The sequence below is a fragment of the Lissotriton vulgaris genome, chromosome 1_1 (genome assembly GCF_964263255.1).
Source record: "Lissotriton vulgaris chromosome 1_1, aLisVul1.2, whole genome shotgun sequence".
NCBI classification, from domain to species: Eukaryota; Metazoa; Chordata; class Amphibia; order Caudata; family Salamandridae; genus Lissotriton; species Lissotriton vulgaris.
This window is the reverse complement of record NC_141685.1, coordinates 1,557,053,530-1,557,067,318: the sequence shown is the minus strand read 5'-3', so window position 1 is coordinate 1,557,067,318 and position 13,789 is coordinate 1,557,053,530. Positions and strand designations below refer to the sequence as shown.

At 51.7% G+C, this 13,789-nt stretch overlaps 1 protein-coding gene across 1 annotated transcript in view; it reads right to left on the bottom strand.

The window, feature by feature from the left end:
* LOC147750802 (YEATS domain-containing protein 4) overlaps positions 1 to 13,789 on the bottom strand; it is a 237,899-nt gene that overhangs the window by 101,593 nt on the left and 122,517 nt on the right. The gene's annotated exons all lie outside the window — the stretch shown is intronic.

The window sequence follows — 13,789 nt, the reverse complement described above, 5'->3', positions numbered from 1 at the left end:
AGGTATACAATTTGAGTTTGTGGACCTCTTTTTTTTTTAAACATTTATTGAGCGGGCATATCACTGAAGAGTCTCATGGCGCTGGTGGGTGTCTCTGAGAGGATAAGACTTCAATGCAGTTAGATGTCAAACAACCATGTCTTTAAATTCCTATGAAAACAATGATGAACAATTATAGTGCGTAGGTGTGAGGGTAGTTTATTCCAGAAAGACTGAGCAAAGAAGGAGAAAGATCTCCCTCCACATGTGGTGATGCAGATTCTGAGAGATACAAGAAGAGCTTGATTGCTAGATCTCAAAGTTCTGCCTGGTTGATACCAGGTTAATTTTTTGGCCTAAAAAGCTGGGCCTTTTACGTACACGTTCTTGTGCGTCAGGCAGAGAATCTTAAAGCGTATACGTTTTCGTACAGGCAGCCAGTGCAAAAGTTTCAAACTGGGAGCCGATGGAGATCTAGGTGGAAGATCAAGTACCAGCCTTGCTGCAGTATTCTACAGAACCTGCATTCTTGATAAGAGGTTTACATTGGTGGAAGCCAGTAGGGTATTCCCATAGTCCATACGGCTGATATATTAGCCCCTGGACTAGGGGTTTTCTTGCCTCCAGTGGAATCCACTTAAGAACTTTACGCAGGATACGCATAACTCCGAAACAGGAGCCGAAGGTCTAATTGACATGGTGTTTCATTGACTGTTTATTGTCCATTTGGAAGCCCAGGTTTCGCACTGACTGAGTTGGAGAAGGGGCCAAGGCTAGAGGCCCACCAATCAGGTGTCCAATACTCATCAGCCTTGCCATAGTGCATTATCTCAGTTTTTCCTCCATTCAACTGCAGGTGGTTTGTGCACATCCACTTCTCGATTTGAGACGTACAGTCTTTGAAACAAGACTTAGTTTCTAATGGGTCTGGACTGAGAGTGACCAAGATCTGAGTGTCGTCGGCATAAGACACAACCTCAAAACCAAAGGATCGAATCACTTTGGCCAGAGGGGTCACATAAAGGTTAAAAAGTGTCGGACCCAAGTCGAAAGCCTGTGGTACTCCCATCTTGACTGATCTAATACAGGAGTTTGTACTTCCCACCTGTACTATCATAGTACAATCAGTTAGGTAGTTCTTAAGCCACTGTAAAGCCTTTCAAGACACCAATCTCCCAAAGCCGGCGTTGGTGTCGAATGCTGCAGATAAATCAAGCAGGACGAGGATAGATGACTGCCCCCGTCTAATGCCCACCTGGTGCACAAGTTACTACTTGTGTAACGATATATCTGTAAGAGACATTAGTTAGTGATAGATTCCTTACCTTAGAATATCCCCAGGCGTCGGACTGGATCCGGAAACTTTTGCGTAGCAATACCCCTGCGCGCCGGTAGGAGTCGTCTGCGGCTCCGCGTCCGTCGTCGGCGTCGTGAGCGCCGGGATGACGTCGTCGGAGTACTTAGACGGCGCCCATGCGCGCTGACGTCAGTTCTGACACACAGCTTTTCTGCGCCAGATACGCAGAGCCATGATAGAACTAACACTGGTGCCATGAAACTAGGGCCCTGAAAGGGGATGACCTGAACCCTAGATATCGGTTCGCAGAACGGGGAGGATGGGTGGGTCGGTAAGGAATCTATCACTAACTAATGTCTCTTACAGATATATCGTTACACAAGTAGTAACTTGTGCATCTGAAAGAGACACGTTAGTGATAGATTCCTTACCTTAGAATAGATACCCCAGCAATACCAACCCCGGTGGTGGGTCTGCGAACCAATATCACACCAGAAAGTCCTGGAGGACGGAATGGCCAAAGAAGCCATCCCTCCGGACTTGACTGTCCAGGCAGTAGTGCCTTGCAAACGTGTGCAGAGAGGCCCACGTAGCTGCCTGGCAAATGTCCTGTAGGGGGACTCCCCGGCCCAGGGCAGTTGTCGTTGCCGTGGCCCGAGTGGAGTGAGCCCGCAAACCAGCCGGGGGCTCCTTCCTCCCCATGGAATAACATGCTTGGATACACAAGACGATCCACCTAGAGATGGTCCTCTTGTGCACAGCCTTTCCCTTCTTCGCGCCCACGTAACCAACGAAGAGTTGGTCATCCACCCGGAATTGGCGTGTGCGATCTAGGTAGTAGGAGAGCGCACGTTTTGGATCCAGACGGTGGAGCCTCTCTTCCTCTTTCGAGGGATGCGGAGGCGGAAAGAAGGTGGGCAAAGTGATGGATTGCCCGATGTGGAAGACCGTGACAACCTTGGGCAGAAAGGAAGGTCGTGTACGTAACACCACCTTGTCAGGATGAACAGACAGGAAAGGTGGAGAAGAAAAAAGAGCCTGGAGCTCACTCACTCTCCTGGCAGAGGTGATGGCAACCAGGAATGCAGTCTTCAGAGTAAGGAGACGAAGAGGACAGTTATGAAGTGGCTCAAAGGGAGCACACATCAGATAAGTGAGAACAAGATTCAAGTCCCACTGGGGCATCACGAAGGGAACAGGAGGGAACATGTGTGTGATGCCCTTCAGGAATCTACTCACAATAGGGGACTTGAATAAAGAAGGCTGATCTGGTAGCCTCAAGAAGGCGGATAGAGCAGAAAGGTACCCTTTAAGAGTGCCCAGAGCAGAGCCCTGCTGGGCAAGGGAAAGAAGAAAGAGCAGCACTTCCGAAAGGGGTGCAGAGAGAGGATCCACAGCCTTTGCTGTGCACCATGCCACAAATCTGTTCCACCGGCAGGCGTATACCGACTTTGTGGAGGGACGCCTGGCTGCCAGAATGATATCACAGACTTCAGGAGGCAAGTCAAATGGCCTCAACTGCCGCCGCTCAATCTCCAAGCTTGTAGGTGGAGACTGGACAGGTTCGGGTGCAGGACCGTCCCCTGCTGCTGCGACAGAAGGTCCTCCCGAAGAGGCAGACGAATCGGGGGATCGACTGACATGCTGAGTAGCTCGGGATACCAGTATCTTCGTGCCCAGTCCGGAGCCACAAGGATAACCTGGGCCAGGTCGCGCCTGATCTTCTTCAGCACTCTGGGCAGAAGTGGTATAGGCGGAAAGGCGTACAACAGACCGCAGCTCCACTTGCGACGAAAAGCGTCTCCGAGCGAGTGCCGCCTTGGAAATTCCAACGCGCAGAACTGATGACATTGCGCGTGCTCTTCTGTGGCGAATAGATCTAACCAAGGCTCTCCCCACTGCTGAAAGAGACCTTGTGCCACGTCCGAGTTCAGACGCCATTCGTGATCCATCATGCACCGACGGCTGAGTTCGTCCGCCCTGGCATTCAGAGAGCCTGCCAGGTGTTGAACCACCAGGGTCACGCCCTGATGTTCCAGCCATTGCCATAGGCGCAGAGCCTCCTGGCAAAGGGCCCACGACCCCACCCCGCCCTGTTTGTTGCAATACCACATGGCGGTGGTGTTGTCGGTGAACACATGCACTACTCGTCCCCGGACAGAGGGGAGGAATGCCTTCGCCTTCAGTGCTAGACGAATCCCCCGAAGCTCCAGCAAGTTGATATGGAGCCGGGACTCCGCCGGAGACCAGAGGCCTCTGATCTCCGCCTCTCCCATGTGGCCCCCCCAGCCCTGGAGGGACGCGTCCGTCACAACTACGTGCTCCGGGTGGGGTAGGGAGAGGGATCTGCCACTGACCTAGTCGCGGTCCGTGAGCCACCACTGCAGTTGTCTCGCAGTGCCCTCCAAGATCAGGACATGATCGGACAGGTTGCCCTGATGCTGGGCCCACTGAAACTTCAGGTCCCACTGCAGAGCCCGCATCCGCCACCTGGCGTGACGCACCAGAAGGATACAGGAGGCCATCAGTCCCAGAAGCCGTAGCGTCAACCTGACCGAGACTCGGGATAACGGCTGGAAGATTGGAACCAGAGCCTGAATATCTCGAACCCACTGCTCGGGTGGATAAACCCGAAACTGCGCCGAGTCGAGAACCGCTCCGATGAAGAGGAGCTTTTGAGAGGGACACAGGTGTGACTTCGGCACATTGATGGAGAACCCCAGCAGGTGCAGGAGGTCGGCCGTAGTCTGGAGGTGGCTGACGACTGTCTGGGGCGAGCCCGCCTTCAACAGCCAGTCGTCGAGGTAGGGGAAGACTGATACCCCCTGCCTGCGCAGATGAGCTGCGACCACCGCCATCACCTTCGTGAACACCCGTGGGGCGCTGGTAAGGCCGAAGGGGAGTACGGTAAACTGAAAGTGCTCTTGGCCTACCGTGAACCGCAGGTAACGCCGGTGGGCCGGCAGGACGGGGATGTGGAAATAGGCGTCCTGCAGGTCCAAAGCTGCCATCCAGTCTCCTGGGTCCAGGGCAGCCAGGACCTGAGCCAAAGTGAGCATCTTGAACTTCCCCGTCCGGAGGAAGCCGTTGACATTCCGCAAGTCCAAGATAGGGCGTAGGCCCCCTTTGCCCTTCTTGGGCACCAGAAAGTAGTGGGAGTAACAACCACACCCTACTTCTGGCCCAGGAACGCACTCGACAGCCCTCTTGGCCAAGAGGGCCGAGACCTCCTCTTGCAGAAGTTGCAAGTGATCCCCCGACACACGGTGGTATTGTGGTGGCATGGATGGAGGGGATGCCTCGAAGGGGAGGGAGTAGCCCCTTCGGACAATCTGCAGCACCCACCTGTCCGAAGTGACTGTATGCCAGTGGGAGAGGTGATGGCAAACCCTGCCTCCCACAGGCGTCACATGGGCCTGAAAACTCGGACTAGGAAGGTTTTGAGGCAGGTGCTGCTGAGGGAGGTGTGGACTGGCCTCGCCGCTGGCCCCGACCGCCGCCACGACGGTTTCCACGTCCGCCACCGCGCTGGACATTTTGCGGTGTGTGGCTGATGGTACGTGGTGGGGCGCCCCTTCCGTGGCCACGAAAGGAGCGAAAGGCACCCGTTTGCTGGCGTGGGGCCGTAAGGCCCAAGGACTTGGCCGTAGCCCTGGAGTCCTTGAAACGTTCCAGCGCATGGTCTGCCTTGTCGCCGAAGAGGCGACGGCCATCAAACAGCATGTCCAGGAGTGTAGCCTGGACATCGGCAGAGAAGTTGGCGGACCTCAACCAGGAGTGGCGTCGAACCGCCACTGTCGTTGCCATCGCCCTGCCCAGTGAGTCCGTTGTATCCAGCCCACACCGGATAGAAAAGCGTGCTGCATCTCGGCCGTCCGCAAGGGCTTGGCTGAGTTTAGCCTGGACCTCCTCCGGGCATCTAGGCAGCACCTCCGCAACCGTGTCCCACAGAGTGTGGGTGTAGCGGCCCAAGAGACAGGCGGTGTTCACAGACCGCAGCCCTAAGCTTACAGACGAGAAAACCTTCTTCCCGAACTGTTCATATCTCTTGGATTCCCTGTCGGGCGGGGCCGACGGGAATGCGGTTTGGGAGTTTGAGGCCTGGATGACCAGACTCTCGGGGGTGGGATGGGTGGACAAAAAGCATGGGTCGCCCGGTGCCGGGCGGTAGCGTCTGGCCACGTTCCTATCCACAGGGGGGCCTGTGGCGGGCTTGGACCAGGTGCCCAGAAGAACGTCACATAAGGCCTCATTGAACGTCAGGAGGGGCTCCGGGAAGCCTGACTGCGGTTTGAGGACCTCAGTGAGGAGATTAGTCCTCACGGCCGCGACGGGGAGCTTAAGGTTTAAGGCCTTAGCTGCCTTCGTCAACACTACGCTGTAAGCAGAACCCGCCTCCGAAGCCACAGTCGGGGGCGATGTAAATCCAGTGTCTGGCGAAGTGTCAATACCACTGGCCTCCCCAAGCTCATATGTCCAGTCCTGCTGTGACTGGCAATCACGTGCCAGAGGGTCCTCGGACCCCTCCCAATGCTCCTCGTCACCTGTGTCCTGGAGACCAGGATTAGCAGCCAGGGCCTCCTCGTGGAGATAAAAATCTCCAAAGGCCGACGGAATCGGCGCCGAGCGGCGCCCTTCCGACGCCAGAGTAGGACCGTAGGAGACATTGGGGGCGGCAACCACATCGGCTGCCGGGGACGACACCTGAAGGGACGGCGCCGGCGAGGTCGTAAGGTCGACCGGCGAGGTCCCGGATCCGGAGCCGGATCCAGCGAGGTCTTGCGGCGCCGAGACCGAAGTCGCCAGCGGCGTCGGGGCCGAAGCACCCAACGGCGTCGGGGCCGAAGCGCCCGACCCGGAAGGACCTCCAGACGGAACCGATCGGCCCGAAGGCGCCACGGGAACCGACTGAGGAGGGAGGGCCCTCATGGCCATGAGGTACCTCTCGACCTCCTCCGGCGTCACGCCGTGCCCAGGGACCCGAAGGTGTGGGGCAGGCGGCGACGCTTGCGACTCCCGCGGAGCCGCGTGGGCGGTGTCGCCCTTTCCCCGGCCGCATCTTGCAAGCGTCGGGGCGGGTCGGAGGATCGATGACGTTGCTCCGACCTCTCATGCCTCTTACCTGAGGACTTGGAACCAGACGATCGGTGTCCACTTCCGGAGCGTCGATGACTCCGACCTCGCGACCTGTCCCTCGACCTCCCGTGGGACCGGGACCGGGACCTGGAGCGGCGCGGGGCCGACTGCCTCAGCTCGAGACGCTTGCGGGACCGCTCCCGCCTAGCCTTCGACGTCAGGGCCCGGCAGTCGGAGCAGGATCGATCGTCGTGGTCGAGGCCTAAGCACTTCAGGCACCGGCGATGGGGGTCAGTGACCGACATGAGTCGACCGCACTTCGAACAAGGCTTGAACCCGGGCATCCCTGGCACCGATAGTCGAGTAATCGACAAAAAGAGAGAGATCAAAAGGATCAAAAATTTTCAGTCAAAAATTGACTGGGGGTAGAGCTTCTTCCGGATCTGCGCTAGCTGGCGCGGAAAAAAGAAGAACTGACGTCAGCGCGCATGGGCGCCGTCTAAGTACTCCGACGACGTCATCCCGGCGCTCACGACGCCGACGACGGACGCGGAGCCGCAGACGACGCCTACCGGCGCGCAGGGGTATTGCTACGCAAAAGTTTCCGGATCCAGTCTGACGCCTGGGGATATTCTAAGGTAAGGAATCTATCACTAACGTGTCTCTTTCAGATATTATCAGTTACCTCCAGCAGAGCTATTTCGGTACTATGGGCTGCCCTAAAGCCAGATTGAGAAGGGTCAAGCCGTCCATGGCTCTCAAGATGGACAACAAGCTGTTTATGGACCAAGAATTCAAGCATTTTACTGAAATGAGGGAGCAGCGATACAGGATGATAATTAGGAAGGAGTTTTGGGTCTGCAGTAGTTTTTTTTTAATATAGGCCTAACCCTGGCAGTTTTTCATAATGTATGAAATTCCAATTCGGACAAGGATTTGTTAAATAAATCCGTGAGGCAGTCTAAGAGTGCAGGGGCAACAGTGGGAACTTTTTATGGTGACAAAGGATCTGTAGGTGAACCAGTTTTTACTTTAATAAGGACTTCAGTCACTTCTGCAGAGCTACACTGGGTAAATTCATCCAAAATATAAGGGGGATCAGAGGGTGTTGACGAAGAATTCCCCATGTCAGTACAATTATCATGCACAGGAAAAGAGGTATGGATAGCCATAATCTTATCCTCAAACAATTTTGAAAGAGAATCTATCCAGTCCTCCGAGATAGACAGTTGAGACTGAACAGGCAGCGTAGAGAATTCTTTTAAGAGCTCCTTATTTGAGTTTGCTGCCTTCTCAATACGATTAAGGAGAAACAATTTCCTTGTTTGCCTTATGTTTTCCATGTACTTATGGTGGACGCCTTTTTATGATACACAATCAGTAGGGCCTTTAGTTTTACTCCATTTCAGCTCCGCGGTCCTACAAGAGAGATTCTCTAACTTTAATTGGTCAGTAAACCAGGGAGCGGCTCGTTATTTAGGAGTAACTCTGGTAAGAGGAGCAATTTTGTCCAGGGCGTTGGTTATAGTTCTATCTAGGGAAATCGCACATGAATCGATGTTATAATTAGGGCTAAATGGGGTTGGCCTGAAGGTATCAGCAAAAAGAGGTAAAGTGACTTTACGCCAAGATCGTCTCCAAACTACTTCCTTACAGGGGACCATATTGATGGTATGATGTAGAATAACACATTTTAATAAAGAATGATCAGACCACAATAATGGTAACGGAGACTCAACCCTAATCTCAGTAGAATTTGTCAACAATAGATCAAGTGTGTGACCCGCAGTGCGCGTAGGCCCAGTTACCAATTGGACTAATTCCAAGGTACTGATACTTGAGATTAGCTGACCGGTATCGGTGTCATGTAATAGTTCTGCATGATATTTAAAATCACCTAATAAAAAGGAAGGAGTCAGAGGCTAATACATGCGGAGCAATAATCTCCAATAGTTTATGTGGAAATCTTTTTTGGGACCTGGAGGTCTATATACTATTGCACCTCTCCATGCTCCTCCTGACAGACCATCCGTTTTAAAGACACATACTTCCATATTGCTTGTGCTTATGGACTCTAATGAGGTGATATTCACAACCAGAGTGGTGGCAATAAGTAGACCTCCTCCTCTATTCTTTTCCCTGTCCACTCTTATTATTTTGTATTGTGGAGGAAACGCAATGGCCACATCTGGAGAGGCATGCTCATGTAACCAGGTTTCCGTAATAAAGCAAATATCTGGTGATTCCGAGTCAATAAGACTCCAGATTTCAACAGCATGTTTGGGAATAGAAAGTGCATTGAGATAGAGTGCCTTTAGTGGTCTGAAGGTTTTAGTGTGGGTGGGTGTCCAAGAGACTGAAGTTTCACAAGAGGGAGCAGGAAGATAAGAACAGGGATTGGTATGCTCCCCACTGATTGAGGCAACAGCTGGACCAACTAAATGTTTAGATTGAGAAGAGTTAAGATCCTTCAACTCCTGACTGGAGTACCTAAGAAGGGACATCTTGGGAATGACTGTTAAAAGAAAAAAAAAAAAAGTAAATAAGAACGGTCAGGGGTCTGGGGAGCTGGCGTCTGCTGCACAGCCCCGCCTTATGTAGGGCAGAAAGGTAGGTGATGAAACACTGGAAGGCTAACTACACTTCCGGTTGGCAAACCAGCAAACCGGAAGTGAAACTAACGCCTCCTCGTCCCTCCGCACAATCGCCACAAGCCATGGAGGACCGAGGACAGAGGCGAGTATTCAGGGTGAGTAGAGCGATATAAGTCAATGCAAAAAGGGGATGATGGATGGAGCGTTTGAACCAATCAAACACTCACCCCCAGTCAACTGATCTGGGTATAATCCATCACCATTCTTTAGCTCACTCAGCCCCCCCAGTTCAGACAGGTCATATGCAAATCAGTCTGACCCTGTGCCTCATGGGAACAGTCCAGCCCGAACTGCCAAGCCATGCCTTCCCTGGACCAGAAACAAGCATCCTGGGACCGGTTTCGGATTCATAATCCTCATCAGCCAGGCTATCTTGAATCCAGTGGCCAAATGAGCAAGGGACTCACGTCTGAGCATACCCTGCCAACTTAGGGCGAACAAAGCAATACAAAAGGGGATGATGGACGGAGCGTTTGAGCCAATCAAACACTCACCCCCAGTCAACTGATCTGGGTTTAATCCATCACCATTCTGAGCATACCCTGAGTGTTTGATTGGCTCAAACGCTCAGTCCATCATTCACCAAGGTCAGGAACTGAGGTCCAAATTAATTTTTTGTAGAAAGTAGAATGGAAAAAGGCCAGTATACTGTGTCAAAGGCTTTTTCATGTATTTATTTTAGAGGTTTTATATAGCGCTGGCTGGACCCAGAGGTATAAGAGCGCTTTACATGATAGAGCAGGTTACGGTAAGAGACAAATTACAGCGTAAAAGAATAACAAAAACATCAGAGCGGTAAACAAGACTGAGATACATATGGTAAAACAAATTGCAACATTAAACAACATTTACAACATCATTATTGGATAAAAAGCAGGTAAGATAGAGTATAACAAAAGGCTTGAGGTTATACATATCATGTAACAGATACTTGGAGAAGAGAGTTGAAATACCTATAAGATATGGAAGAGCAGGTTTAAGGCGCAGGTAGAGCCTCCCCAATATTTTTTGAGGAGGTGATTTTTTAGATCTTTTTTGAAGCTGGTGTAGGAAGGGTTGCATCATAGGTCTTAGGGGAGGGCATTCCAGATGTAGGGGACGTTTCCAGAGAAGGAGCGGGACCTCTTCTGGGTATAAATCTATTATGGTGTATGTTGACCAGTGTCCTTACAACTTTTCAAAACTGAGTTGCCAAAATTTTCGCTAAGAGCTTGACATCCACATTTAATAAGGAGATGGGCCTATATGAAGCACAAACCTCTGGGGCGCACCTGATTTATAGGTTGTGGCTATTGGGGCACAGCAGAGGTCATCTGGTAATGAGCCTGTGCACTCAATCTCCCCGTAGAGTGTCAATGGGCACGGTGCTAGAAGAGAGAATTATCTCTTTTTTTTTTTTAACTCAATGGGTAAGATGTTTGGGCCCAGGGTCTTGCCAGATGAGGCAGTGGAAATGGCCGACTAAATCCATACCAAGGTCAATAGCTTGTCGAGCACCTTCCTGTCTACTGCAGAGAGTGATGATAACATCAAATAACTGGCAGTGCAGCATACTGTTTCCAAGGGATCGGGTCCCTTGGACGATAGTAACCACGAAGACAGCAGCAATCTCCACAGATCCAGGGACAAACTGTCATTCGGGGCACAGATAGACTGGAAAAACCTGATCTCAGGCACCCTTCGTGAAAACCAGTATAGCAATTTGCTAACTTTTTTACTTTGCTCGTAGAGCCTATACTGTGATAATGCCCTTGCCAGTTCAGCTGTATCAAGGAATCACATTCTAAGTGTTTCACAGAAGTCCTGTAGCTGTTACCGGCTCTCTTCTGAGTGATTTTCGTCCTGGGAGTGCTCTAACTGAAGAATCTATAACTCACGCTCTACAATGTCTCATTCCCGGTCTCGCTCCCGCCATGAACTGCAGAGACAGCCCACCGCTGATTACGGTCTTAAAAGCCTCTCATAGAGTAATATGAGAGGTCACAGAAGGGTTTATTTTGAAGTATCCAGTTATTGCCTCATGAAGTGTGTCCACCAGAGATTCCTCCCTGGGCCAACAGGCATTAAAACACCCCCCCACCAGCCCCCCAAAACTGTGAGACGACCACAGAGAACCAGCGCAATTGGTGAATGGTGTCTGCATAAAGAAGAAATCCTGGAGCTAGATTTGTGTAGGGCTGAGAAGTATGTATATTGGCCATCGTGGGAGTGCCAAATGTGCCATTTATCCTGTAGGCATAGAGAGGCCACCCACCAGGACACAGCCTACATTTTAGGAGGTGGGGCCACCAAAGTGGTATCCAGAGTACTATCCTACAGGGAATTAAAGTCACCCACTAAGATCAGTGTTCCTTCTTGGATCTGCAACAAAACACCTGGCAAGTCCAGCAGAGTAATACTGATCAGTGTAGGGAGCCAGGTGACATCCACACCTCAGAATGCTTACCCATCAGAGCCTTGGCAGGTGCTGATACAATTGCCTTTCGAAACCATAGTCAACAAGTAAATGCAGCCATAAAGAAAAAAAAAACTTTCCTTCTCAAACTATTTTTTTAAAGTAGAGATAACGACTTTTATTATATATTTTATTATCACTTATGCAAGAAAGGTGAATGAAGGTAAGGGAGATGTGTGTAAAGGAAGACTGTATCAGGTCAGAGGAAGCCGTCATATGCTCTGTTACAACTATGGGTAACGGTTCTGGTCCCTTTTTAGGTCTAGGGTTAGCCTAGACCTTTTGATTTTACGTAAATTATATGTTTAATATACTTAATTATAGGAACTTTTTGCCAGTCCTCTTTATCATTCACGGTTGCATTATTCACATTTTTATTCCACTCACTACAGCACAAGCAAATGGTTTAGCCCACCGACTAACTTCACTGAGAGTTACAGAATGAGCATATCCGCACACAAAGTAGTTCCATTCAGTGCCAGGGACTACTATGGAAATATATGGTTTTTGTGACCTCAAATTTTTTGTGGGGTTTGAGCCATTTATTTATTTTGTCTTTTACAAATGACAAGGGTCCGGCAGCTCTCCCAAAAAAGCCTTGCAAAATCTATCGCAAAACAAAAAAAAAAAAACTTTGACAAAGCTCAAATGCTGGCAGTTAAGGTCAGACTGATTGGCTTTGCCAATGGTTATTCTGAAAAGGAAGGGGGGTACAGGAGTATACACAGGGGCGGCCGGCATGGCTCACATGTGGGGGGGGCAGGGGGCGGGGTCACAGGCTGCATTAGAAAAAATAAAAAATAAAAACGCACCTTACCACCCCGGGGTCCCGCTTCTTCTCTCCTGCTATCCTGTGTCAGACTCCAGGTTAGATTAGGAAGCAGGCAGTCAGGCTCCAACCCCAAAGCCCACCGCAATGCTCCATTGGAGCGTTGTGATTGGTCTGAGTGCCCGGACACAGCGCTCAGCCAGGGCCTGGAGGGGTGAGCATGTTCTCCATGCAGACTGTAATGCAGCCTTCATGTAGTACAGGAGAGTGCGCATGACTGTTTTGGGTGGCCTGAGAGGGCTGACCAAACAGTCATTGCGCACAGCACAGGAGTGTTCTACAACTCCTCCCCTGCCCTGCAGTCCCGCCACCCTCACACACGTGGACACAGCAGGAAGAAAAAAAAAAATAACATTATGTTATTTTATTTTTTTCCTTTCTTTAGCTGCTCTCTGCAGTGGGGCGATGCTTCTCTGCCATAGCGAAGGAGCCTCCACTGAGTATACAAAATATAGCAATAAAATGTAATATTAATTACGAGGTTTAATTAAAAGGTGATTGTAGATCACGGGTACTCTTAGTACGGCCCGCCAGCGGCCCAGCAAGCCTTCCCTGGCGGCCCGCGAACCTTGCAGACATCGTACCGGTGTTTAAAAACACATTTTTAAAGAGTGCCTGCAACCGGAGCGCGACTCAGAGACTCTGCTCCTCTGTGGGGGCCGGGTGATTCATACCAGTGATAGGCAGAGAGGAGCAGCAGGGGCCTAAGAAGAGGTGAAATACAACACAGCCTCATTAACATGCAAATGAAAAGGGAAAGGGAGTGAGGGAAGGGGAGTATGGGAAGAGGAGTATGGGAAGGGGAGTATGGGAAGAGGAGTGAGGGGGAAGGGGAGGGATAGAGGGAAGGGGAGTGGGGGAGGGAGAGGGAGAGAGGGAAGGGAAGTGGGGGAGGGAGGGAAGGGGCGGTGGGGGAGGGAGGGAAGGGGGAGGGAGGGAAGGGGGAGCGGGGAAGGGGAGTGGGGTAGGGGAGTGAGGGAAAGGGAGTGAGGGAATGTGAGTGATGGAGGGAGTAAGGGAAGGGGAGTGATGGAGGGAGTGAGGGAAGGGGAGAGAGGGAGGGAGGGAAGGGGAGGGAGGGAGGGAAGGGAAGTGAGGGGGGAGGGAGAGAGGGAGGGAGAAGGGAGGGAGAGAGGGAAGGGGAGTGAGGGAGGAAGAGAGGGAAGGGGAGTGAGGGTGAGGGAAGGGGAGTGAGGGTGAGGGAAGGGGAGTGAGGGTGAGGGAAGGGGAGTGAGGGTGAGGGAAGGAGAGTGAGGGTGAGTGAGGGTAAGTGAGGGAGAGTGAGGGAGAGGGATGGGGAGTGAGGGGGAGGAGAGAGGGAAGGAGAGGGAGGGAGGGAGAAGGAAAGAGGGAGAGTGTGGGGCAGCGAGACAGTCAGAGTGAGTGAGAGAGAGGGATGGAGGGAGAGAGAGGGATGGAGGGAGGGAGAGAGAGGGATGGAGGGAGGGAGAGAGAGTGCTAGAGGGAGGGAGAGAGAGTGCTAGAGGGAGGGAGAGAGA